We start from the raw sequence: 7,827 nt of genomic DNA, 5'->3' as shown, positions 1-7,827 counted from the left end.
ATTGAATGGGCAGTTCTTGAATTATTCTAGGATAAAATTATACACAATTATATTATAGGACACTGCTCAATTTTAATTAATACTTTATGAAGCATTTAAACAATCACATTCATTAAATGGAGGCAGAATGAAATACCTAAGAATTGGACTTCACTTAGTATACAGCTGCCATTTTTTCTGTCAGGACTGGAATCGGAACTCATGGTCTGGGTAACTCTTTTGCACTGTGTGGAAAGGGGAAGCTCCCCTCCTTGAAGTCATGAAATTCAAATCTGTTCCTTAGACCTGAAATCGATCCCCAGCACTAGAAAACATCTTTTTCATGTACATTTTAAATATATGATTTATATTTATATACATAGGTTGACTCCATATAGCATTCAGTGCATTCATTTTTATTTTTTGTTTTATTCATGTATTGGCCATTTATTTTATTGACAATTATAGCACATAGAACATTGATTCCATAGGATATAGGTCTGCATATGTGTTCACCTTCATACCTGACTCCCAGGACTTTCACAAAAAAGGAAAACGTTTGTCACCATCAGCTTCTTACTCCACGATTCATTTTTTGGGAGTGCTGGCATCTGAACTCATGGCCTACAAGGCCCAATTCATGAATGGGTGAGTGTCAACACACCATCCTGGGGCAAATTGAGCTGACAGGCAGTTCCTAGGCAGTTCCTAGATTGAGCCCCAGGGTTTGACAAAATAAGAACAGAGTAACACCCAGATGGTAGTATGCTAATAAATATATATCTTTATAGAGTGCCAGACATTTCTACACATTATTCAGTTATGTAGACTATATTCCTACCAATTCTTGTGTATTTATTATGCCTCCATGTAATTAATGTTATTGTTTTCATCCTTAATAAACTATTAAGTAAATCAGTGTCCTGAAATTATTGTGTCTCCCTAAGAAATAGTATTCTTTTAATGCTTCATATTAAATAAAATCAGTCTACTGAAATCATGCTGCCTAATTTTATATGAGTAGTAGTCACGATCAGCTCATTCAACCCTGCCATTGATAACATTTCATCATTATTACTATATAAACATACTGTTTATATACATTATAAAGATAGGATTTCTACTTACATATAGATATTTAGTCCATATTGTGGACTAAATGAATAAAACAAAAATACAATATTTTTGTTTTATTCATTTATTTACCATTTATTGACTGTGATGACACATGTTCCATTTATTATATTGATGACATCCCATTACATAGTATCTAAATTTGTAGATGTGCTCTCCATCATGTCTGACACCCAGGACTCTCAGAGAAAAGGAAAACAAGTGTCACACTCGGCTTCTTACTCCATGATCCAATTGTTTGCAGTGCTGGGATCTGAACTCAGGGCCTAGCAGACCCAATTCATGAATGGGTGTGTCAACATGGCAACCTCTAGCCAAGGAAGCTTCCAATCAGTTCACAGACCCTGAGATTGAGCCGCAGGGGTGGACAAAATAGCCATACGTGGACAGGCAGATGGTATATATCAATAAATATGTATTTGTATAGAATTCCAGAGACATCTACCTAGGATTCAATGACATCAACTACATTCCTACCAACTCTTAGGTATTTATTATGACTCCATTGAAGGAATAGTATTGTTTTCATGCTTAATAAACCATTCATTAAGATCAATCAACATCCTAGGATCATTGCATCTAATTTTAGACTAATTTTAGTTCACTTTGCCCAGAGTTCAAGCCCAAAGACCGACAAAAAAAAAAAAGAGGTAACATCAACTGTCCCAACCTTCTAGGGAGAAATGATATCCTCATTTACATTCTCACTCTCCCAGAAAAGGAAAACAGGTGTCACACTTGGCTTCTTACTCCAGGATGAAATTCTTGGCAGGCGCTGAGATCAAGCCCCAGAGGTGGCCAAAATAGCCATAAATGGATAGGCAGGTGGTAGTATGCCAATAAAGGCGTATTAGTAAAGGGTACCAGAGCCATGTATCTAGTATTCAATGATATCTACTATGTTCCTATGAAGTTTTAGGCATTTAGAGAGCCTAGATATTATAGAGAAAGAACATACAACCATCCAAGAAAAGTCCAAGAAATATGATAGATCTATTCAACATTTGGAAGACACCATCAGAAGGCCTAATCTGAGAATAATGGGTGTAGAGGAGCACCTAGAAACAGAAGTTAATGTTCTAGGAAATTTGTTTAACAGGATCCTAGCAGAGAACTTCCCAAACATGCAAAAGGATAAGCCTATTCAGATACAAGAAGCTTTTAGAACTCCAAATAGACCAGACCAGAACAGGACAACCCACATTATAATACTCACAGGAACAGTTCAGAACAAGGAAAAGAAAATTAAAGCTGTCAAGGAGAAAAGATCAATCACCTATAAAGGGAAAACAGTTAGAATCACCTCAGATTTCTCAGCAGTGACAATCAAAGCAAGAAGAGCCTGGAATGATGTATGCCATGCCGTAGAGACAAACAACAATCGATCAAGAAAATTGTACACAGCTAAACTCTCCTTCAAAAATGAAGGTCAAATAAAAAACTTCCATAGCAAAGAAAAACTGAAACATTATATCTCCACCAAACCAGCCCTACAAAAGATTCTTAAAGATGTCCTACACATAGAAAACCAACAAGACCGCAACAAAGGCCAAGAAACTGCACCCAAACTGAGAATCCAAGAACCATAGAAAGAATCCCATTGCCACAGCCCTCAAGAAAGTGAATAAAATAGCAGGAACTCCCAAATACTTCTCAGTTCTATCTCTCAACATTAACGGACTTAACTCTCCAATTAAGAGACATAGACTGTCTAGTTGGATTAAAAAGCAAGAACCTTCTATTTGCTGCCTTCAGGAGTCACATCTTGCCCATAAAAACAAACACATTTTCAATGTGAAAGGCTGGAACAAAATCTACCAAGCAAACGGCCCCCATAAAAAGGCACGAGTTGCAATCCTAATACCAGATAAAATAGGCTTCAATTTAAAATTAGTGAGAAGAGATAAAGAAGGTTGCTATATACTAATTAATGTATCTGTCCTTCAGGAGGATATTACAATTCTAAATATCTACTCACCAAACAACGGAGCACCCAAATTTATCCAAGAAACCCAACTTTCCCTCAAATCCCACATAGATCCAAAGACATTAATTGTTGGGGACTTTTACACACCACTATTCCCACTAGATAGATCAACTTGGAAAAAACTCAACAAAGAACCTGCATATCTAAACAACTGCATAGATCAACTATATTTAACAGACATCTACCGAATATTTCACCCAGCAGCATCAGAATATACGTTTTTCTCAGCAGCATATGGAATATTTTCCAAAATAGACCACATTTTAGGCCACAAAGCAAACTTGTCCAAATTCAGATACATTGAAGTTATACCTTGCATTCTCTCAGACCGCAAGGGATTAAAAGTAGGAGTCAACACCAAAAGCCACTAAAGAAAGTCCTATAAGACATGGAGGCTGAATAACACACTGCTGAATCACGAGTGCATCATGGAAGAGATTAGAAATGAAATTCAAATGTTCATGATATTCAACAAAAATGAGCACACAAATTACTAGCTCCTCTGGGACACAGCAAAGGCAGTAGTCAGAGGCAAGTTTATAGTTCTGAGTGTCTACATCAACAAATTGGAGAGATCTGATACCAACAATTTAATGAGACATCTGAGCCTCCTTGAAAAAGAACAGCAGAATGAACCCCTACCCAAAGGACAGAAAGAAATAATTAAAATTAAATCCGAAATAAATGAATTAGAATTCACAAAAAGCTATAGAAAGAATCAAGAAAACATTGGTTCTTCGAAAAAATTAACAAATTTGACAGACCCTTAGCAAATCTTATCAGAAAAAGAAAAAAACACACCCAAATAAATAAACTCAGAGATGAGAATGGAAACATCACCAGAGAAACAAACAAGATTCAGAACATTATAATGAAATACTTCTCAATACTTTATGCTAATAAGATTGAGAACTTGGCAGAAATGGACCTCCTTTTCCTAGCAAATACTGACATGCCTAAACTAAACCAAGATAAGTTAAATCACCTTAACAGGCTCATATCAAGCATTGAAATATAAACAGTAATAAGAGATCTCCCATCTAAGAAAAGCCCAGATCCAGATGGTTTCACAGCAGAATTCTACAAGGTCTTCAAAGCAGAGCTCACATTAATAACCCTCCAACTCTTCAATGAAATTGAAAGAGAAAGTTCACTACCGAACTCATTCTATGAAGTCATCATAACTCTCATCGCAAAACCAGGCAGGGTCTTATCAAAGAAAGAACCATAGACCCATTTCTTGGTTGAACATTCATGAAAAACTTCTCAACAAAATTTTGGCCAATCGATTTCAAAAATTCATCCAAAAAATCATACACCAAGATCAAACAGGATTCATTTCAGGGATGCAAAGCTGGTTCAATATACGGAAATCAATTAGTATAATTCATCACATCAACAGGAGCAGGGATAAGAACCACATGGTTATCTCAATAGATGTAGAAAAAGCATTTGACAAGATCCAACACCCCTTTATGATGAAGGTTCTGGAAAAATTAGGAATCCATGGAACATTCCTCAATACAACAAAGACTGTATATGACAAAGCAACAGCCAGCATTCTATTTAATGGTGAAAAACTAAAGCTATTTCCTCTTAACTCAGGAACAAGACAAGGACGTCGACTCTCTCCACTTCTCTTCAATCTAGTATTAGAATGCCTAGCTACAAATAAGACTAGATGTAAACATAAAGGGGATCCAAATAGGGAAAGAAGTAAAACTCTCCCTCTTTGCAGATGACATGATCTTGTATTTAAAGAATCCCACAGACTCCACTCCCAAATTACTCAAGCTGATTCAAAACTTTGGCAAAGTAGCAGGGTATAAAATTAACCCCCAAAAATCAATGGCCTTTCTCTATGCCTACAATGAGAAAAGTGTGGCTGAAATTAGGAAAGCAACTCCATTCATATTAGCCCCACAAAAAATAAAATACCTAGGAATTAACTTAACCAAAGAAGTGAATGACATCTATGATGAAAACTTTGAAAACCTGAAAAAGGAAATCAAAACAGAACTTAGGAAGTGGCAAAAACTCCCATGCTCCTGGATTTGAAAGATCAAGATCGTGAAAATGGCCATACTTCCGAGGCCTATCTCCAAATTCAATGCAATACCTATCAATATTCCAACCTCATTCTTCAAGGAATTAGAAGAGGCAATCCAAAAATATATATGGTACAGTAAAAGACCCCGAATAGCAAAAACAATCCTTAACAGAAAGAACTGGGCTGGAGAAATATCAATACCAAATTTCAAACTCTACTACAAAGCCATAGTAATCAAAACAGCATTGTACTGGCACAAGAACAGATCTCAGGACCAATGGAACTGAATTGAAAACCCAGAAATGAACACACAGACCTATAGCCAACTAATCTTCGATAACGGAGCTCAAAAAATAGAATGGAAGAAAGACAGCCTCTTCAGTATATGGTGCTGGCAAAATTGGTTAACTACTTATAGAAAATGAAAGCTATATCATTCTGCACCAGAATAAACTCCAAATGGATCAAAGACCTCGGAGTCAAAGTAGACAATCTGAAAACATTACAGGATGGAATAGGAGAAACCCTAGGTCTCCTTGGCACAGGGTGAAATTTTCTTAATAGAGACCCAGAAACACCACAAATCAAAGAAAGGTTGAACAAATGGGATTGCACAAAATTGCAGAGCTTCTGCATGGCCACGCACATAGCTAGCACGATCAATAACGCCCACAGAGTGGCAGAAGATCTTCACTAGCCATACAATGGACAAGGGCCTCATATCTAAAATGTACCTGGAACTCAAAAAATTAAATCCCCCAATAACAAATCTCCAAAGAAACAACTGTTCAATAAATATGTGGGCTAAAGACTTACAGAGAAACTTCTCTGAAGAGGAAAGAAGGATGGCCAATAGACACATGAAGAAATGCTCAACCTCTCTAGCCATAAAAGAAATGCAAATCAAAACAACATAGAGATACAACCTCACCCCAGTTAGAATGGCAATAATCGAGAACTCTAATAACAACAGATGCTTGAGAGGATGCGGAGAGAAGTGAACATTACTACATTGTTGGTGGGAGTGTAAACTTGTTCAACCACTTTGGAAAGCAATATGGAGGTTCCTTAAAGGACTCCACAAAGAGCTCCCCTATTTCCCAGCAATCCCACTTTTGGGCATTTACCCAAATGATCACAAACAAGACCACACTAAAGCTACCAGCACGACTATGTTTATTATTGCAGCATTATTTACCATAGCTAAGATATGGAAACAACCCAGATGCCTCTCAGTAGATGAATGGATCAAGAAAATGTAGTATATATACACAATGGAATTCTATGCCTCCATCAGAAAGAATGACATTGCTCCATTTGTTAGGAAATGGAAAGGCTTGGAAAAAATTATATTAAGTGTACTTGTTAGATTGGTAGTTAAATAAATGATATTATTGTCCATATGAATTTTAATGCAATTTCAGGGAACTCTCCTGTCTCTGACCTCGTAACACTTGTATTTTGGGATTTGTCTCTGGACATCTAGGAGTTAGAAGGACTCAAAATAAACCAATATCTTGCCCATGTAGTTGTAATTACTTTGTGTGGTATTCTCACAATTATAAAAAAATAAAATAAGCCTAGAGTATTTGAATTCTACTATGATAGATCTCTACTGATCTTTCTCTTAAGTGTGTTGAGAAACCAAAGCTGAAATTAACTTGGACTTTTGTGGTGGATGTAGATGTCTTAACTACCATCTCTGGTAGTACCATTAAATTTCAATTAGCCATCACATGCTCAAGCCTGTAATCCTAGTTACTCAGGAGGCTGAGATCTGAGGATCGTTATTCAAAGCCAGCTCGGATAAGAAAATCCATGGGACTTTAACTCCCGTTGACTGCCAAAAAGACTAGAAGTGGAGATGTGTCTCAAGTGGTAGAGTGCTAGCCTTGAGGGACAAAGCCCAGGTTCTGAGTTCAAGCCTCAATACTGACCATCAATTAACAAATTCAGAGGTTCCACTGTGAGTGCTATATTCTTTTGGGGACTGAAGTATTTTTTTTTCGCATAGTCTTTCAAACATCAGCATCTCTAATGGACAATCATTCTAGATCCTTCTTTTCCACTTGAATAATTGTTATTCTCCAGGAGTAGAGTGGCCAAGAGGCTTGCAGATCAAGAGCTCAGTCATTAAATTGGCTAAAAAGAGATCAAATTAAAATTTATTCTTTGGCTTCAAATACCACATTTTTGGTATGTGTTTGCTAGCCCTGGCACTTGAACTGAGGACCTGGGTGCTGTTCCTGAGCTTTTGTGTCCAAGACTATTGCTCTACCACTTGAATCACAACTCTACTTCGGGGTTATTGGTGGTTAATTGGAGATAAAAGTCTCACAGACATTCTGGACCTGGGTGGCTTCAAACTAGAATGCTGAGTAGCCAGAATTACAGGTATATGCCACCAGCATATGGCTCAAATACCACCTATAATGTTAAAAGTCAAGGATATCTGTTAACATCTATCTCTGACAGATGTACCATGTTTTACTCCTTACTGAATGAATGTTCCTTTGAACAGTATTGCATCAAATGGAGTGGACTCAAGTTAGGTCTTGAACACCAACAATCTGGTTTGTTGGAAGTGGCCTTGTTTTTCTACACCTTTGTTTTATCATTGGAAGACAAAATAGGTACTGGTAACTTACTAGCATTTGCTTGTGTGCCTTAAACAACT

This window comes from Dipodomys spectabilis, unplaced genomic scaffold (assembly GCF_019054845.1).
Source record: "Dipodomys spectabilis isolate Male_0828 unplaced genomic scaffold, ASM1905484v1 ptg000121l, whole genome shotgun sequence".
In the NCBI taxonomy this organism is placed as follows: Eukaryota; Metazoa; Chordata; class Mammalia; order Rodentia; family Heteromyidae; genus Dipodomys; species Dipodomys spectabilis.
The sequence above is the reverse complement of the archived record's forward strand: the minus strand, read 5'-3'. Positions refer to the sequence as shown.